Source organism: Chaetodon auriga, chromosome 10, assembly GCF_051107435.1.
Source record: "Chaetodon auriga isolate fChaAug3 chromosome 10, fChaAug3.hap1, whole genome shotgun sequence".
NCBI classification, from domain to species: Eukaryota; Metazoa; Chordata; class Actinopteri; order Chaetodontiformes; family Chaetodontidae; genus Chaetodon; species Chaetodon auriga.
In genome coordinates this window covers 14833828-14849012 of record NC_135083.1, presented here as the reverse complement: position 1 = coordinate 14849012, position 15185 = coordinate 14833828, and the positions used below count along the sequence as shown (strand labels likewise).

Below are 15185 nucleotides of genomic sequence, written 5' to 3'. Positions count from 1 at the left end.
TGCACCGTCTTCTGCCCGTCTACCGCTACTTCATCACCGCGCTGTTTACGTTTCACTGCGGGCAGAACTAGTACTTCTGGTCGGAACTTTTCAGAATAAAAGCCTAGTGACTTCTTTACATCACTCGGTGTTTTGCTGTTTCGGCATAAAATGGAGATAATTGAGCAGTAAATAAGCAGACAAAATGTACAATTCTACATTGTTTATTCTGAGGTACAAAATCACACCATTATTTTCATTACTGATTAATCCCCAATGAGTGACATATGAAGAAACAGCTCTGCAACGGCAGTTTATTTTCTGAAGCAGTCCACAGCCCCTCTACTCTTCATCTGCTGCTGCCTCTGATGGTCATGACACAGACTGAAGGTCAAAGGTCAAAATGTCAGAACAAAACAGGAGGATTTCTCAGGGGTTCAACGTATGGTGATCCAATCCAACACAGCAGGCTGGCAGCAGAACATAGATGTATTTCTCTTAGTGAAATCAGTGCACAATGCATCAGGAATGTTTCCTACAAACACAGAAAAAATACAGCCTTTTTTGTGAATCTGAATCTGAACAGTTTCACTTCAACATTTTCACATCTCTGTAAATTCTCTCTATCTCCTTTAAGTTTCTTTCTCTGAACTCCTACTCAACTAAAAAAGTCACATTATTCAGAAAACCATAAATATGTATCAGTGCGTGAACCACAGCTGATTGCAGCCAGCATGCAAGTGTCACCTTATAACACTGCTTAATGCCAGAACAAAGGGATAAACTCACTGCTTGTGTAGCATATGAATGTGCAGTATGGACATTTCTCTCTAGGCCCATTATTCTATTTTTCTTTGGGAAAAAGTATCATTTGCAGTATTTTAGTTGGTTTCATTGTTTGCACATACTGTAATGGTGGTGCTTCATTTATTGTCTATGTGTGTTTTTCCCCTCATCAATAAGCTGGACAAAAACATTTGACAGCTGCACCCAAACACAAAGAATTGAATTCACTTAAGCTTATAAAACACTGAAGCTTATAAAACATCATCCAAACCGATGCAGAAAAGCCTGGATATGTACCATAGCTGACAGAATACTTTCAGATTCCCTGGTTATTTGAAAAAAATATTTAAACCTAAAAACTGAAATGAAGACATTCATAACTGAACAAAACTGTGGTTAAATGAAGGCATCCCATGGCTTTATGCAAACAATAATCAGTCTATATGTCATAGAAAGTCTGCAATATAACTCATCAGACCATATTACTCCTTGTCATTGGATTCAGGTCTTTTGCCCTCTTCATCAGGGTTTTGTGTGTCGACCAGAGGGTCAGACACTGATTCCCCACTGGCGGCTCCTCCATTCGCCCCAGATTTGGTCGGCCTCATCCTTTTCACCTGTGGCTTGTTCCTGCTGTTCTCCTTTGCTGTCGCAACATCTCCGTGTTTGTTATAAACACTCATGACTTTGAGGACAGTTCGACGCGATACACCACATAACTGGGCGGTTTTTCTGACCGACAGACCTCCAACTTGTGCACCAACTATCTGACCTCTCTCAAAGTCTGTTAACTCACTCATGCTGCAGGTGGAGGTGTTGACCTTCTGCACTGAAGCCGCCAGACAGTCCCAACTGTCAATCAATCTCAATCAAGCTCTGTGATTCAACACTGAAGTTGTTTTTCACGTGGTGTTTCCTTTATTTTGTCCACTGCAGTGCAGAGTGTAGGGGGAGATCATTGAGTCCTTGCTGATCTAGAAATGGATGAAAAAAAGAGATAAGAAATACCGGAAATGAACACTTAAGTGTATGCAAACGCAGATGTTCTGTGTTAAACTGAATTCAGGTTCAGGACTCACACAGGGCGGCAGCTAGCCCTCCCACGACAGGTGAACTACTTCCTGCCGCTTTACAGCTCAGTGCAACAACCCAGCAGCAGCTAATACACATTTAGAGAAGTTCATGAGCGTTAGTCCGGTTTTTACTGACAGTTAAAGGTGTTCAATCCTCTCCATGATTACTGTCGATGCTGTACATTAAGCTAGCCAGGTAAATTAGCAAGATACTAGATTAGCTTCCATCAACAAATACGTCACGTTATTCAGAGTAGGTGTTATCATTTCAATATCATGTAAAGACGTATAAAACACTTCAGACTGTGCACAGATTACGGTGAGCTGAACTTACATGTAGTTTTGTATTGAGTGAGATGGTCAGGATGTATACCGCTACCTCACTGTCGACCTACGTGTTCACGAAGCAGAATAAAACACATCCGGTAGGCGTTTTTCAGAATAAAAGCGCCACATATAATCACTGCTCCACAACACTCAGTATTTGATTAAAAGAGGATTAATGAATACAGAAATTCTACATGAGAAATTTCCGAAGCAACTCAATTGCAACTAAAGAGTATCTTTTATTATCCATTACCCTTTTTGGGATGTTGGATATAAGACTGACACTCTTCGACCACTTCATTCATCTGCTGCTGCTGCTGCTGCTGATGGTCATGGCTCATATTGTGCATACATGCCTGATGGTCAGAACAGTGGTCAAAATCACACATCATGTTAAGCTGCCATGGCTTGAGATCCAGTAGTATTCAAATCATTTACTTAATTATTATTAGCTGATACAAAATTCACCCTTTAAGAGTATTATTATATGTAGTATAGCCTATTATTATTGAGGGATTAGCAAGTAATCAGCACTTTAATGCTGTCGCTTGTTGAGTTTGAACTGAGGTTTACTCTTTTATAAAGCGCACTGTACTAATGAGTAGTTTGATCATTCATGTCGCATCATAACGGGTCCAAGAGAGATTTGATGTGAAATGACAGACAAACTTGACATTTGAATCTATACAGTAACTAAAAGCAGTGATCTCAGATATCATGAGTGAATGACATAATAACTGCTGCGTTTTGAGGATCGTAATACCCATAGTATTTTTAATGAATCAGTGGTCCATCATGATTCTTTGACATTCAGGAATATTGTTTCCACTTGAGGACCACCAGAGGGCAGCAGATACAGTAACATGATTTAAAAAAATATATTGACCATCCCATTAACAGGGTAAAAGAAATTGTATACTATTTGTTGTCTTGATAGGGACCTTTCTGAGCCCATAAGGAGCCCTTTAGGTTCCCAGACCTCCCTTTGGGAAAGACTAATGAATTAAAAGGAAACAGCTCCACAACTTGGAAAGCTCTTTGAAGCAGCTTGTAACCACACTGGTGTTCCTCCGCCGCTGCTTCTGGTGGCCATGACCCCAGACTGAAGGTCAAAGGACCAAACGTTCAGACAAAACACGGCTGTACCTCTGAGGGCTGACCCATGCAGAGGGGTCAAAGTTCATACACAACCATCAGGCAAACAGAGTTATCCCACGTAGTAGCATGAAGGGCAAGAGAGATGATAAAGGGAATATCAATCAAGCCTATTTTCACAATTAAAATGCGTATTCATCAGTGAGATGAATTTGAGGCCTGTAGCTGGATAAACAGCTCCAACTTCTTTCCTTTGCATTATTTTTTCTTTTCTCCACGGTCAGCACTCCTTCGTCCCTCTTCAGTCCGTTCCATGCTGTCTCTCTGAATCCATATCACCTCTGTCCTTTACCCCAAATGATTCGCACTCTTCAGACACACCCATGAACAGATCCATGAAGACGTGGTGGACTGCAGCCAGCGAGCAGTTGTCAGATTAAAGTCGACTAATGTCAGTAAAGCTCCACAGGGAAACACTCTGCGCTGTTGGACTGTGTTGTAAGTTTCATTGCTTTAGACTATGTAGTGTTTGTGCCAAACATGCAAAGACGTGCAAAAACCCACTGCACCTTGTTTTTAAATTTGATTTTATTTTAATTTTTACAAAGTCTAGTATATTCATTCAAAGGTTAAAGCCAAACATCGACTGCAGATACCAGATAATGGACATTTTTGATGCATCTCAGCTGTAGTTACTGTAACCACGGTGATTACTGCAAATCTCTGGATGGCCTCCAGCTGTCCACATGGTGGCTCTCCCTGCTGTGTACAGGTAACTGGAGACATTAAGTGCGTCATGTAGCGTAAAGGTGTGTCCAGATTAGAAAATGTGAGAGGAAAGGAAACAGTGTTTTGCTGCGCAGTGCTTGATTTTTCTTGTTTTCACACTGGAAATACTCAGAGTGATGAGGATACTCTCTCAAGCAGAGTCTGCAGTCAGCTGAAATGAAGAGTCCTTTGAGTCAGACAGACGTTGCTCTTACATATCAAGCATTGTGTCTTATTACAGGAAAAATATGTTTCTGTTTTGTCAGATTTGATTTTTAGGATACAGAGACAATCAATTTTACTTGATCCCCACTTTCCCCAGAAGTATGACCACATTTGAAATGAAGTATGATGACGCTGACACATCCTTCTCTTATAACCCTCGGTGGATCAAGGTCATCTGTTTTAGTACATTGAAAGATTGTTGCCTTACTGTTTTGATATTGTCATGGGAATCAGGAACAGGAAGTTTGAGAGTTCAGTGTGTTTTTGGCCTTTCAGTTTGAATAACTTTCACAAATCAGTGACTTTGCTGAGATCTGAAGTTTATAGTCGCTCTGCTCCAAACGGCTTTCATCCTTCTCTTTTCTTTCACTGATATTGTACTGGGTGGCCACGGCTGCGACCATGATTGTGCTGCAGCACACTTGAACTTTGGTACATTTTTCCTTATATGGCCATAAAAGTTAAAGTGTGTCACCTTAAACGTCATCAATTTATTAGCATGGATGATTAGAAAAACAGGATTAAGGACTATTTGACCACTGAATGCACATTATCCATTACTACACACTGCTCATCCATTATCTGAGGTAACTTGCTGTTCCTTGTTTCTTTTCCGTTATTTTTTTTGTGCTGTTAAATTTATCTTTTTACTGCTTTGAGTCTGCTTGTTCTTTCATGTAAAACTTTTATGTGAAGCTCTTATGCTGCTGTCTTGGCCAGGACACACTTGCAAAGGGGATTGTGAATCTCAGTGGGAATATTCCTGGTTAAACAAAGTCTAAATAAATAAATAAAATAAAAATACATATATGGAGGAGGTGAGGGGCAAGGACAGGTTGAGAGACGTTGGGGGTGACAAGGAAGATGAAAGGACGAGGGGAAAAAAGATGAGATATAGAGAGATGAAGAAATGAACTGTTGCCATTCTACAACACAGGGTTGTCCAACAAAATGCACATTGTGGTCCCTTTATGGTGCACAAGAAAAAAAGTATAAGTGTGTAGCTGTGTAGCTGTTCTGCTCTGCTTTGTCTGGTTTATTAACAGGGGAAACAACTGAATGACTGTGGTCACATTCGTCTCTTTGCAAAACCCCTCACCTCCACACACATATATGCATATAAACATACACACAGGTGTGCATGCAAACACTCATCCATCATTTTGACAGTCAACCTCTGGTCACACACACCCACACACAAACACACACACACACACACGAGCAGAACCCTGTTGCTAATGTTCCTCCACTTAGCCTGTGTTTTCACAAGACTATAATGGATGAGTCCATTAGAGTTGAAGACCGGGATCGACTATTTTTCGCGCCCTCACTTGGCCAAAAGTGGGTCGACCCTCTCACAATAAGAAGAGCTTTCAACACGGTCGTCACCTTACATAATGAAATATATAGAAACAAGTTCACACACTGTCTGTTTTCCACTCTGTCAGCCTCTCATTCTTTCAGCCATAAAACATCTGTTATCACACATTTGCATTTTGATATGACAAATGAAAAGAGAAAGGGATAAATTTATGGTCTGTGTATAATCAAATTTGATAAACAGGCAAATACAAGCCAAGTTTAAGAGTATGACATGTTAAAAATGCAGTCCTCTGCAGAAAAACAAATGGATCTCCCATCAGAGACAGATGACATTTTCTGTCAACGTCTGAGTGTTAAGGAAGAGTAGGTATTGACAGTGAGGCAATGGTCTGAGAAAGTCAGAGAAAGAGTGTGCATGTGTTCGCACTGGAATGTCTACCTGTAACCTAATCATGTGAGCAGAAATAGGAAACACAAATATGTGTGTGAGCGTGTGCAGGTGAGAGTCTGTATATGTTGAGCTGGTTTTCTTTGGAAGGAGTCAGTGTAATTATGGACAGATGAGATTATTTATCTAGTCGACCTCTCATTAACGGTCTTTCAGGCCTGCTTGAGACACATGGATGGGGTGTAGGATTAGAAGAAAAGGAAAGAGGCGAACGGGAGGAGGAAAAACAAGCAAGGAGAAAATGACGAGAGAAGAGGAGCATGGGGGAATGTTAGCGGGCTGTGGAGCTTTTTTTCTTTCTTTGTTTCACCTCTTCCGTTTCCCTTTCCCCCCCTCCCTAATTACTGCAGCTAAGCGGGTTTCAGCTGTTAATGGTTATTGGAGATTAGATATGAGACGGTGCTTGGCTGGCGAGCTGTGTATGTAGACTCAATATTTGGCTTCAACAGATAAGGGAAAGGCAAAGAGGAAATTGCCAGGAGGGATTGGGGCTGCTCTGTGTGTATATAACAGTGGATAAATGCTAGCCTATAGGAAACAATGCACAAATTACTTAATTACAAATTAGGAGGAGATTAGAAGAAGAAACAGACAGAAACAGATTGACAAACAGAAAAGAAGAGGGAGGGAGGAACTGGAGGAAAAAAGCTTGTTGATTTATTGTCTTTTTCTGTGTGTGCTCACATGGAAAGTGAGGTTTTAAAGGCGGCTGTGAAGTGTGAAAAGCTCTTCATGGAAATACTGACCACCAGCAAGTCAATTGTTTCATCGTGGCAGTTAGTCAGTGTTCATTTGTTTTACTTGCCTTGTAACTCTCATCCCTCAGAAAAAGAACTACTTTTTGTTTTCACTGCTTATATTTGTATTGCTGCATGTTGCGTGTGCTGTGTCTCTTTGTAACCAAACTTCACATTTTTAGTAAAAGTTCTCATCGTGCACGATTATTATTTGTGTGTTAACATGAAAGTAGCATGCTGCATGTTTCAGCTGGTCACGAAAAAATTAAAACTGAACACAATTACAGCCCTTGAGTTCTTTATTTACTCTTATATGCTCAGTTATTCTGTCATACTGTTAATCATCACCTGCTGTGTGCTTACGCTCAGTTCATCCATCAAGTCGGTCGACAAAATTAAACAAGCAGATGCAAGAAATTAGACAGTAACTCAAACAGTAACCACGAATCTCTGGATGACAGACTGAAAAACATTCCTGGAGCTCATAAGTCTTATCAGCTCTTTGCTTGGTATGCTGTGCATCCTCTCTCTGTAGGTGTAGTGGCTTGGAGGAAAACGTGGAGAAGGCAAAGAGAAAAGGTGAGGAGGAGGTGAGGAGTGATGGATAGGACAAACTGAGGCGAGGGAAGAAGAGGACAGACGACTGTACGGATGTGACCTCTCTGAGGGAGAACTAAACTGCTTTTTGCCACTGGAGGGGTCAAAGGTCAGAGTCTGGCCTATAGGGAAATGATCACACACCATGTCCTCATGAATCATCATGGCAGCTTATAACTGAGCGTATGTGTGTGCAGTATTCCCATATGCGCTTATTAGTGTGTTTGCTCATGACTGTATGAGTGTGTGTCCAGTTTCTCACTGATGAATGAAAAGCACTTTCCTTTAGAGGTCAGAGGTTAAATTCTTTCACTGGAAACATTTAGACATTCAAACTTCTTTCAGGCCCAGCTGGGGACGCAGAGCAGAGGAGCCTGCGAGCACACCACCACCCAGCTGAATAATGTCCTGGACATGAGTAAATCCAGACCAGTTCGTCCACTCGAAGCCTCTCCACCCCACGCAGGGTGGGACTACAGGGGCTGATGATCCACTAATCGCTGTGCAGTTGACCAGAATAACTGCCAGGGGACACAGGCTGAATCTTAAAGGTATGCTGTTCCAGAGATGTGAGCAGGACAAAGAAAAAGCAGGAAGTTCTGATGGAAAATCAGGAAAGAAGAAAAGCTCACATTAGACACAATGAATTATTCAACAGTGTTTGTTGGGTCTTGTGTTTGACTTGCATTGTAAAGACAAAGAGACAGTTCATGAAGCATCATCAGACCATCACATATTCTGTCTTTCTTATTTCAGCGTTGCAGCTTTTGCCTCTTAGTTACCTGGATACTTTTGATTGTCAGTGATTTGTGACAACAGAGAAACATTTTAAAAAGTCGGTGAAGGTGAAAGTGATTTCACAGACATTTCTCTTGGGGTAAGATGATCTGTTCAACAGTTGATTCAGCAGAGCACACAGAGGTTATGTGTGCTTTACACGTGATCACATCGATTTTTGTTGGCATATGATGTTAATACATAGAAACTGTTTTGTAATAGTCACGACTCTGAGGTCAATTTTATATAAAGACCATTGAAGTTATCGTTTTTTTGTCAACACAGGGTTGATTCCAGTGTCTGGATCCTCTCCATTTATGTCACCTCAGTTCCACAGCAACATCTTACATGAAAAGTTTTTGAAACAAGTTGTAGATTTAGATATTAGCATGTTGATGAGATGAGATTTGGCTGCTTTGACTTGAGCAGGGCTGCCAGTTCTCAGTGGAAGTGCACCTGTCCTGCATCTCACGATGGCTCCTTTTCATGTGAGTGCATACAGTATTATCCCGAATATCTCCAGGGGCGAAAACAAAGCATACATCTGTTGTTTTTTTCAGCAGAGAACTTCGCTCCTCCTGATCCTCAAATCTGTGCATGGCAGGGTTAGTGTTACATGCCAGCTCTGCAGATCACATTCTTTAAGTCTCCACAGACAGAGATGACTGTGCTCCAACATATGAAATGTCCTTTAAAGAAGGCTGGAAATATTTCATGGTGTAACCCCTCCCAAAGAAATCATTAAAGGTTTCCTGCTGGTTCTCTCTTAAAACCTCTTTATCTGGAACTACTGGCGCCTGACACACACCTTATCACACACTCTTATTGTACACACACTTCTTGACACAGATAAGGCTAATTGTTTTCTGGTTTTAATGGGTTTCAGCCAAAAATATGTTTTCAAAAGGGCGAGACAGACAGGTGTGTTTCCTCCTGCAAGAAGACTATGTTTCCTGTCCTCGTGCAACGGGGACAGCACAGGCTCTGCACGGCACAAGATGAGGGAAGACCAGTGATCAAGTCTGTGTACTGTCAAACAAACAAACAAACAAACAAACAAACAAACAAACAAACAAACAAACAAACAAACAAAGCTCTTAATAAACTTTAAAACTGAAATACCTCATTGTGGATTATTCCTAATTTAAAACCACATGTTCATTTTCTGCATCCCAGTTGTCCAGGATACATGTTAACACCAGATTTAACATGCATCTTAGATATTTTTGTAGCCAAAATGTGGAAAACCTATAGAGTGGAAATTCTTTTACGTGGCATTGGATGCACAGCTGTATCTCAGCAGTGCTTACACAGGTCAGGCTGATGTTTCCATGCAAAGGCCATGAGTCTCTGTGGAATGTCAGGCTGATGTACCGTCTGATTCCCTAATCCTACAATGAAGGCCCTCTTTGTTCCTGAATATTCATATCATCTCCATCAGTCTGCCAGCACACACACTCGCACACACTCGCACACACCATACCAGTAGTCACCTAGGAGAAGATAACAGCAGGTCAGTCACTCTGATGGCTGCCAGGTCACTCCTGTGAGGGGTGGGGGTTACTCACTTGGGATGAAAGAGAGACAGGAAAAGGATTATTAACAAGCAAGAGGAAAAAAAACAGACAAGTCTTCTGAGTTAAGAATGGCAAAAGAGGAAAAAGTAGAAAGGGAGAGCTATCATCATATTACATGTTGTGCTTTAATAAACATATCACATCAGTCACCCACAGTCTGACTGGCCTCTTAAGTCATTTTGCCTGCTCACCTGTATCTCACACACTCCTTAAACTTCCCCCAAAGCCTCGCCTCATCAGCATGCTGCGCCTGTGTGATTTCTGGAAACCTGTGTATACACCTCGCTGAAAAAAACCACTTACTCATGCCCCTCTGCCCCTCTGGTGAGTGTTGGCTGCACCTCGTGCTAATCATGTTAATCAGCCTTGACTGAACAGTTCAAACACGATAGGAAGAAGTCCTTCTAAAGTTGAGTCTTCCCCTCTTCAATCCCAGGCTGCTCATCACTCTTAATCCTTTTAACCCCTCTTTCACCTCAGAGTCAAGACATGAACAGTAAAATATCACACGGCACCATATTTCACAGCACAACAAGGGGTTCAGCTCTCTGATGAGCTTAGTGCTGTCAGCGTCTCGGCTGTTAAACTGTCCAGTGAGAAGACTTTGTTCTGCAGATGGCCTGAAGCAATGTTTCAACAAATAATCGTAAAGATTGGAAACTGATTGCGGTTTTCTTTGTTAAAGTTGGTTACTATTTTTTTCCCCCACTATAGTGTTGGTATAGTATAATTTTTTCCAACCTGTTGATTACTGATTACCTCTAATCAGAGAACTGATGAGAATTCTCAAAGATACAATCTGATTGTCTGTTACTGTTTTGATAATTTTCAGCAAAATATCAGTAAAATGTAGTCTTCTGCTACTTTGCTTCAAGAATTTGAGGGCTTTGACAAATAAAGTTAAGGCTCTTCTAACAATACACAGCACACACACACACACACACACACACACACACACACACACACACGCACACACAGAGGTCAGGTTTTCATCACTTTTGGGAACACTACATAGACTTCATTCATTTCCTGGAGACTTACCCTAACCATAACCCAAGTCTTCACCCTAAAATTTAATGATGGGGACCTGCATTTTGTCCCCACAATGTGGCTGTGTAAACAGATTTATGTCCTCACCATGCGAGAAATACATAGACACACACACACACACACACACACACACACACACACACAAAGACAGATTTATATGTTGGCACAAAAGTCATGGAAAATGACTGTTGGTTGGTACTGCTTTCTCTCCTATAGTAGATCAGCCGTGTCTATTTTGTGTATATGCTCCTAATCTCAGTAAATAATGACTGACTGTATTTAATCTGATTTGCTTTAATATCTGCTGGTAGCTCTGCAACTCTTTTATGGTTATGATCAGGCAACAGAAGCCCTTCGTAACTGGATACCGGAAAAGTCTGCAGTGACTGGAAGCACATAACACGTAACACATAACACATTGACTGTCCTGACATTTAACTGAAACCACAACCTTTCACTTCTTAAACAAACAGCTTTTGTTCTTGAAACTGAATCCTCTGGAGAAAACACACCCCGTATGATGCCGATCACACACAATTGCACAAACACATAAGTGTTAACAACAAAGCAGGTATAGTTGTGTCGCTTCTCTTTTCTGTCTCCTCCACTGACCCCACAGAAATCATCCTGCACCGATAAACACATTCACAAATGCACCTGTCAATCTTTTTTTCTGGCCTTTCAATGAAAACAATACTGCAGTCACATCTTACAGATACATCAGCAGGAATAAAATTCCTTTAAAATCAGCGCCTGCATTTCTCACAACTGATTTATGTAGTTCAAAGTTTGCCACAGCTCATGTTTTTGGTGTTTTTGTCACACTCTGCTGAGCTGAGCTCATCCACCGGAAGAGTCTGGCCTTGGTGTGTGTATGTGTTCTGTGTTTTAGCCTCAGCAGGGTGCCACATCCATACATATGTGTGTTTTATATTTCTTTGTGTTGCATGCTGTGGACCCCGACTGTCTCATTAACCAAACTTAACCCACAGGAAGGAGTGCTTGACAAAAGGATAAGGAAAATAAAAGCAGAGGGCCCGAAAGGAAGTCACAGAGATGGAAAAAGAATAAAGGCAGAGGGTTGGACGAGAGAAAGGGACAGAAAAGCATAGAGTGGAAATAGACTAAGGGGATTATAGCAACATGTGATTTCCCACATGGTGATATTCATGAAGCCACAGCTAGATGTAGCCACAAAATCACATCTCTTACCAATAAGTGATTCTTTGTAGGCAATCAGGGGTTACCTCTGTCCTCTGTCACCTCCGAACAAAATCTCCTCTCTTCACATGTTAGATACAACATGTTTACCATCTTCAGAGTCTTAGTTGAGGACATTAGTGTGCTAACATTTGCTAATTAGCACTAAACACGATGTACAGCTGAAGTTGATGGTATTTCTTCAAAAACCAAACTGTTAGACACCTTAAAATTTTGACCTGATGGTGGCGCTAGATAAAAGGTTGGGGTCACAATTCTAACAGTTCATCCTGAGATGGACATGAATGCTTGTACCTAATTTCATGGAAATTTGTCAAATAGTAGTTGAGAAATTTCACTCAAAACCACAAATATCCATTTTCATCAGAGATTATTGTCGTATGTGAACCATTACACACAACAAAAAAGATCTTGATTTACAAAATGACCTTCCTGCCAAGTGCCAACTTAATGATCCAGTTTTTACTGATAACAAAGTGACAGTTAAGTTACAGAATATGACACCACAGTGACACTTTAGAACAAGCTGCATCACGTGACAAAATATTTCCATCCAGAGTTGAAAGTGCACATATAATAACCTCAGGTTGGCAGACACACACACACACACACACCATCACTTCCTAATTTTCATTTTCTCTGCATCACTCCCTGCTGCTCTTTTAGACATTGTCCAGCTGAGCCATTCGTCAGTCATGTTTCTGCTCCAGTGACGTCTGTATTCTCTGTGTTTGGTTGTAAGGTGTCACAGGAGTGTTTGACAAGTTTCTGTACTCTGGTTTCAACATGGCAAAGGTCTATCATCAGGGTCTTTTCTCCTGTAAATTCACTGATGCACTGCACATGTTGCTGCATCTGGACCTCAGTAACAGATATTCAAACTTCTTAAGTGAGTGAAGTGAACACAGAAGTGAACAATTTGTCTTTCTCTCTCACTTTCCTTATTTTCTCCACATCTTGTACTAACACAGGAGCATCACATCTGTGAACCTGCTGGCGCTCAGAGTCTGGAGGCTGCCGCAGTAGATGTTTTTAGTATTTACCTATGATTACTTCACAAATTAATCGACTACAAAAACAAAGTATTATAGTTTGCATCGAATGAATGTAAAATTCCTTAAACAACAAGAAACCAGTCCACCAACCAAAGTCAATTTATTGCCATAATTCATCCCGTAAAAACAGTAGCATAATGTATTTCTCAGCTTCTGCTTGAACCATACAATCTTTTAATGGAAAGCCCTTTTGCAAACTCAACAGTTGGCAGATATAAAGAAAGAAAGAGAGAGGAGGAAGGGGTGAGTCAGGGTGGAAGGGTAATGAAGGTTCAACGAGCTGCAGGGGTAATAAAAAGCAGTGTTTCCCACAGGATTTTCGGAGACTGTGGTGGGAGGGTCTCTGACCCTCGGGGTTGGGTGTGTGTGTACGTTTTCAAGCCTGATGTATCTCTTTAGGGCATTTTGAGACCACTGAATGTAATATAAATTGCTGTATATGAACATAACAGGTTGGTATCATCCTTAAGAACATACAAGAGAGAGAGAGAGAGCGAGAGAGAGAGAGAGAGAGAGAGAGAGAGAGAGAGAGAGAGAGAGAGACAGTGCAAGAGAGGTGGCATGTCCTCTTAATCTTCAGAAACGCTCTGATTCAGACTGTTTTCTCCCCGTTTTTTTTTTTTTTTTTTTTACACTTATATCTTTACAAATACAGCAGTAAGAGACCGACTTTCCCTTTTTGTTTTTTCGGCATCAGCCTTGCGATGGGCCCCCTCATAACCGTGGGCCCGGGGCAGCCGCACCCTCTGCCCCCCAAGCCATAACCTCACCCCTCTTCACCGATAAGGCTGTGGCAGAGTCACTGACTCAGTGCTGTCGGATCCCTCTTTTCTTTTTCTTTTCTTTTTCTTTCTCGCCGACGAGAGATATTAAATAATTAATTTCATGTTAATTTTTATAAACGGGTAGAGAGAGAGCACAAACGACAGAGGGATGAGAGAGAGAAATAGCGCGCGCGGGAGAGGGAGAAATAGCGGACAAGTAGCTAGCTACCGGGAAATCAGCACCAGGGATAGCGGAAAGTTAGACTCTGTTTGGTATGTTAGAAGTTGACTGGTGCAATGAGATCAGCAACATGGCCGACACTGCTCCGTTATCGAACTTGATACCTGCCCAAAAGAGAAGTTTTACGCTTGGTTGGTTTACGCTTCTGCGTCGCGGCGACGCCGTACCTACGCCGTCGACGCAGACCCCTACGCGGACCCTACGCCGTAGCCTGACGCGCACCTCCAAAAAATCCTGACTACGCGTCGCGTCGACGCGTAGTGACGTGAACGTCGAGGACTGTGATTGGTCCTTTCAGAACGTAATTTTCGGTTCAGTCGCAGCCCTATGGTCGCAGCACAACAACACCGCCATTTTCAAAGTTTCTGTGGTGAGAGCTACAAGAAAAACTGGACCAAGCCGAAGAAAGAATTATCAAGGAGGTACGCAAGTACGACCACCTCTACAATTCCTCTTCGCGGCAGCAAGAGCCCCCCGAAACCATACAAAGACACAGCAACACCCCCCTAGCGGCTTGGCGGTGAATTGCGGAGCAACGCGTTCCCTCGACGCAGAACTATGAATGCTCAGTAACGGCGTAGGGTGTACGCCGTAGGTACGGCATCGCCGCGACGCAGAAGCGTAAACCAAGCTGACCAACTCACCTCACACAATCTTGAAATGCCGTCCCGGCCTGCTGTCATGTATGGATCATAGACTGTATGGATGCGGTGTCGCCGGATCGCGCCAAATGCAGCAGACAGTAGGACCGTCTATGAACGCGACCTGTTGGCTCTCCCTCGCGGGCTATAGAGTAGAGTAGGCTACAGCTATGTAATCGGCTGACTGACGGATCTGGTTATTATTATTATTTTTTAGGTGGGGAGGAGGGTGGAAAGCGGGGGGGTGGGGGGGAGGGTGGGGACGAGACTGTGGCGGGCCCGAACGAGACTGTGGAGGGCCGCCACAGTCTCCTTAATTGGTGGGAAACACTGAAAAAGACATGGAGGAGAGCAGTGAACAGGTGCTGACCATGTGTACACAGTGTAAAGGCTGAGAAACCTCACACACACACACACACACACACACACACACACACACACACACACACATATTGAATCTCTGCCTCTCTGACACACATGCTGTTGGACAAAACACGGCAC

General features: G+C 42.2%; 1 long non-coding RNA gene across 2 annotated transcripts; it reads right to left on the bottom strand.

The window, feature by feature from the left end:
• Positions 1 to 187: 187 nt before the first annotated feature.
• Positions 188 to 2256, bottom strand: LOC143326504 (uncharacterized). Of its 2 annotated transcripts, XR_013077680.1 has the most exons (3): positions 2173 to 2256; positions 1845 to 1924; positions 188 to 1739 (listed from the first exon to the last, which is right to left on the bottom strand). It is a non-coding gene; the product is annotated as an uncharacterized LOC143326504 (long non-coding RNA). The 2 variants fall into 2 exon arrangements; XR_013077681.1 differs by lacking the exon at positions 1845 to 1924.
• Between the last annotated feature and the right edge of the window lie 12929 nt (positions 2257 to 15185).